Source organism: Polypterus senegalus, chromosome 9, assembly GCF_016835505.1.
Source record: "Polypterus senegalus isolate Bchr_013 chromosome 9, ASM1683550v1, whole genome shotgun sequence".
Classification (NCBI taxonomy): Eukaryota; Metazoa; Chordata; class Cladistia; order Polypteriformes; family Polypteridae; genus Polypterus; species Polypterus senegalus.
The window spans coordinates 2737678-2743677 of record NC_053162.1 but is presented as its reverse complement, the minus strand read 5'-3'; positions in this window follow the sequence as shown (position 1 = coordinate 2743677).

Here is a 6000-nt window from a genome sequence, read left to right as displayed (position 1 = left end):
TAGGATATAGCAGGTTGGATAACGGATGTGACATTAGCAACAGTTTGGGCTCCTTTTCAGTTGTAGGGTCTCAGAACTCATTCAGTGTCAGTCTGGTCAAGGACTGTCATTAGGAATTGTCAGCTGATCACAATCCCAGAACCTTATAAATGTTTTGACCTGTCAGACATCACGCAGCACTCAACCACCATGGGCTCTTCTAACAAACTGACTGAGGATCTGAACAATAAACCCAATGATGCCCATAAAGCAGGGGGGGAAAACACAGCAACTTCCACAGTCTGAATTGTCACAAAGAAATGGAAAACATGGAGGTCAAGACAGGATTTGGAAGACCAAGAAAACTCAAGAGACTGAACAACAGGACGGCAAAGCAAAACCCCCACATGACTGCAAAGTGACCTGCAGACACAATGAAAAAAGAAACAAGTGGCGGCACACACACATGCAATCTCATCACAAAAAGTGACATTTTGGAACTAAGAGCTGTAGATTGATGGGAGTTAAAATTGAACTCTGGCCACAAACAAAGGAGCAACATTTGAAGAAACAAACGAACACCTCGCCCACTGTGGAGTATGGTGGAAGATCTATTATGGCAGCCAGTGGAACAGGAAACACGGAAGAATGGAGTCCACTAAATATCAACAAAACCTCGAGGAGAATGTCAGGAAGCGGAGAAAAGGGTGATGGCGTCTGCATGAAGACAACGATCTAAAAACACTCTTGGAAATCTACTCAAGAAACACAAGGTGAAGAGTTTGGAATGGCCGTAATAAACCTCAGATTTGAACAGCATTGAAAATCAGTGGCTGGACCTGAAATGTACGATGGCAGCCCAAGAGCATCTGAGAGCAATCTGCAAGGAAGAAAGGGGGGCAAAAAACACCAGAAGAAGAATTCAAAGATGGAAACAAACAAACATCAGCAAGCTGTGAGGGGTGTTGCTCTGTACGGACTTAAGAGAGGCTCAAACCAAATAAATTGTAACTGTACATGTTCACAAAAAGGCGCAGTTCCTACTTATACTTGAAATGTCAACAAACGACTTAATCTGGTGAAACTTCTACATAGAACTGTGTTTGTGTTCTTTGCCTCCGCTTTAAACATTTACATTTGTTGGGACGTTTGTCTTTTTTATTACCCAATTTCCGCAGATTGGGCTCTCTTAAATGTATTCAAATGCTGATAATTAATATTGAACAGGATACTTGACAATGGACGCCAAGGGGGAGCTGCGACTTCGCAGGCATTTTATTACTTGTTTCCATTCTATCCATCCATCCATTATCCAACCCGCTATATCCTAACACAGAGTCACGGGGGTCTGCTGGAGCCAAACCCAGCCAACACAGGACACAAGGCAGGAACCAACCCCGGGGAGGGTGCCAACCCAACGCAGGACACACACCAAGCACACACTAGGGCCAAATTCAGAATCGCCAATTCACCTAACCTGCATGTCTTTGGACTGTGGGAGGAAACTGTTTCAATTCTATTCATTTCAAAATCACACGTAGAATCATATAGTAGTATGGGATGCAGTGAAATGGTTTTTTCTAGCAGATCCCAGACTGTGTCTAAAAGGAAAAAAAAAAAAATACAATATAGTAATAAGAAAAAAATCCAATAACTGTGTCTAATTAACCGTCTGATGGCATATGAATAGAAGCTCCTAATCTTTCAGTCTGTGTTTTTAGGCTGCAGAATCGTCTGCCTGACACCAGCAGTTGAAACAGTTTTATTTGTGGGATAACAGGAGCCTCAGACCAAGCACCGCCTGATGAAGTCCCAATGGTGCGCTCAGCTGGGCACACAACCCTCAGTAGAGATTTCCACACCTGGACAGTGCAGCTCCCAAACCAGACAGTAACGCATTAACGGCAATATGAACAGGTAGGTAGGTAGGTAGATAGGTAGATAGGTAGATAGGTAGGTAGGTAGATAGATAGATAGATAGATAGATAGATAGATAGATAGATAGATACAGTGGCTTGCAAAAGTATTCGGCCCCCTTGAACTTTTCCACATTTTGTCACATTACAGCCACAAACATGAATCAATTTCATTGGAATTCCACGTGAAAGACCAATACAAAGTGGTGTACACGTGAGAAGTGGAATGAAAATCATACACGATTCCAAACATTTTTTACAAAGAAATAACTGCAAAGTGGGGTGTGCGTAATTATTCAGCCCCCTGAGTCAATACTTTGTAGAACCACCTTTTGCTGCAATTACAGCTGCCAGTCTTTTAGGGTATGTCTCTACCAGCTTTGCACATCTAGAGACTGAAATCCTTGCCCATTCTTCTTTGCAAAACAGCTCCAGCTCAGTCTGATTAGATGGATAGCGTTTGTGAACAGCAGTTTTCAGATCTTGCCACAGATTCTCGATTGGATTTAGATCTGGACTTTGACTGGGCCATTCTAACACATGGCTATGTTTTGTTTTAAACCATTCCATTGTTGCCCTTGCTTCATGTTTAGGGTCATTGTCCTGCTGGAAGGTGAACCTCCGCCCCAGTCTCAAGTCTTTTGCAAACTCCAAGAGGTTTTCTTCCAAGATTGCCCTGTATTTGGCTCCATCCATCTTCCCATCAACTCTGACCAGCTTCCCTGTCCCTGCTAAAGAGAAGCACCCCCAGAGCATGATGCTGCCAGCACCATATTTGACAGTGGGGATGGTGTGTTCAGAGTGATGTGCAGTGTTAGTTTTCCGCCACACATAGCGTTTTGCATTTTGGCCAAAAAGTTCCATTTTGGTCTCATCTGACCAGAGCACCTTCTTCCACATGTTTGCTGTGTCCCCCACATGGCTTGTGGCAAACTGCAAACGGGACTTCTTATGGTTTTCTGTTAACAATGGCTTTCTTCTTGCCACTCTTCCATAAAGGCCAACTTTGTGCAGTGCACGACTAATAGTTGTCCTATGGACAGATTCCCCCACCTGAGCTGTAGATCTCTGCAGCTCGTCCAGAGTCACCATGGGCCTCTTGGCTGCATTTCTGATCAGCGCTCTCCTTGTTCGGCCTGTGAGTTTAGGTGGACGGCCTTGTCTTGGTAGGTTTACAGTTGTGCCATACTCCTTCCATTTCTGAATGATCGCTTGAACAGCTCCATGGGATGTTCAAGGCTTTGGAAATCTTTTTGTAGCCTAAGCCTGCTTTAAAATTTCTCAATAACTTTATCCCTGACCTGTCTGGTGTGTTCTTTGGACTTCATGGTGTTGTTGCTCCCAATATTCTCTTAGACAACCTCTGAGGCCGTCACAGAGCAGCTGTATTTGTACTGACATTAGATTACACACAGGTGCACTCTGTTTAGTCATTAGCACTCATCAGGCAAGGTCTATGGGCAACTGAGGGGGCTGAATAATTACGCACACCCCACTTTGCAGTTATTTCTTTGTAAAAAATGTTTGGAATCATGTATGATTTTCGTTCCACTTCTCACGTGTACTCCACTTTGTGTTGGTCTTTCACGTGGAATTCCAATGAAATTGATTCATGTTTGTGGCTGTAATGTGACAAAATGTGGACAAGTTCAAGGGGGCCGAATACTTTTGCAAGCCACGGTAGGTAGGTAGGTAGGTAGATAGATAGATAAGATAGATAAGATGGTACATCAGCATGCATACCCTCTCTCTCTCTCTACAGGAGTACCACTGATGGGAGGATTTGGGGTGGTTTCTCAGTCAAACCCTCCTCAAGTTCACGGCCACCTCCTTGGTCTTGCTGACATTCAGGTTTACCACTTAAATCGGGTAGTAGCCGGACGTCCTTCAAGAAACACAAATAAAAGCACTCAAGTCATTGCTTCCCTTCTGCATTCACCGTTGTCAGCATTTGGACACAATTACGAGAGGAACCCCTACAGAAAAGGGAGAATTAAAAAAACAGAAACACAACAGCATGACAGACATTAAACATTTAAAGTGGTGGAAAACGGTGAGCTGTGTCATCATAATAACTATTCATAGTGGCTCTAAAATCCGTACTGACCCCTACTCTCTTTTCTGTTTCATTTTCCAGTTTCTTTGTGGTGGTGACCTGCGCCACCTCCACCTACTCAAAGCTTCATGAGGCTCCAACAATGATAGATGGATTAAAAGCCAGAAGTCTACGTGACCATCATCATCAAGTCCTTCCATGAAAACCCTAAATACAAAGAGGACTGTTTGATTTGTCAGGTAGATTGTCCGGAGGGGACTGAGAGGTCTCATGGTCTGGAATCCCTACAGATTTTATTTTTTTTCTCCAGCCGTCTGGAGTTTTGTTTTTGTTTTTTCTGTCCACCCTGGCCATCGGACCTTACTTATTCTAAGTTAATTAATGTTGACTTATGTCTATTGTTTATTGTGTCTTCTATTTTTCTATTCTTCATTTTGTAAAGCACTTTGAGCTACATTTTTTTGTATGAAAATGTGCTATAGAAATAAATGTTGTTGTGACTTTACTGCCATTTTCACTTGTCTGCTTTTTAACATGCATGCATACTGCACTGAAGCCTTTGCTCCCCTTTAGCATTCAACTTTGTCAGCATTTGGATACAATTAAGGGAGGAACTTTAAAAGAAAACGGATAATGGAAGCTTAGACATTGAAAGTTTTGGCAAAAACACTTACTTAAAAATGAAATCAGGGCAGCACACAAAACAATGAGGCGAGTTAAAAGTAAGAACGATTCCCCAATTGTGAAATTGGTCAGAATAAAAAAAGAACACAAGCCTTGGGAGTCCCGCAGGACAACTGCTGTAGACAGAAACTGAAGAGCTCTCAAGTCTCAGAACGTACCTGTTAAACTCAACAACCTGCTATTAGGACTTTAGAAAACACACTTAAAAGTTGGCACTATCTACGTGATGATATACTCTTAATTTTCAGATTTAAATGAGACTCTATAGAAAAAGAAAAATAAAGCATGTTTTTAACATGACAGTGAATACAATAAATTCAAGAAACAATGAATACATGTAATTGTCTGCTAAATTATCTAAAACACTGCGAGTTCGGTAAACACAGACCCCAAGACATCTGAATGAATGAATGCAGGCCCCCTGCCTGTGCCTCAGAGAATACTAGGAGGATATCGTTAATCACTGAGAACAGAACGTGGGGGACCTCCACAGCTTTGGGTTTTTATTCCAATCATTTCCCAGTCAGCATCCCATTCTTAACTAATCTCACCGTTTACTTTTCTGCTCTACAAATGTGAAATTTGAAAATATTTCTATTTTTTGCAACAACTTTGAATGCTTGCGTCTCTTTTGAATTTGCTCCTGTAATTGTATACAAACGCTGATAATTTGCAGACAAGGGTGCAAACGGCTCTCGTTGCTAAAGGGACGCAGCTACTTCACTGCCACATTCGTCTGTCTGCTCTTCACAACAAATCTCTTGAAACAGAGCAGACCAGTGAATATGGCACTGAAGTGACAAGAGTTGTGAGCCTTTGGATACAATCAAGGGAGCAAACTCTACAGAGAAGAGTTAAGTATATAAAGGTCTGGCAAAACTGCAAATATTTCAGAATTTCTTAATATAAGAGTAAAAATAAATGGCGAGTCCAGTTGAAAATGAGAACGAGGCACCCACTGTGAAACTGTTTGGGAATAACAACCCACAGACACTGGGGGTCCTCCATGACTGACATTGGGAACCGCTGTATGAAATAACACCTGTCAACAGAAACAGATGGGGGAATAAAATGACAATACAATACGTTAAGGAGAGCTTCAAAATAAGCAAAGGATGAAAACCTCGTTGAAATGTAAAACACTGAAAGCAACTTACATCTGCCACCGGCCCTAAAGGTTTCACTTGGCGGCAGAGTTGTGCAGGTAAACAAAACTCAAACTGAGGGTTAAAGCCCCACCATTACTTCCAAATGAGCGTTAACTCGGGCAATTCACGTAGGGCTTCTGTCTACTTCATACATATATACATACAAAACAAAATCCATACATAATAACCTCACATTCTCAAACCGTAACCCAAAGCA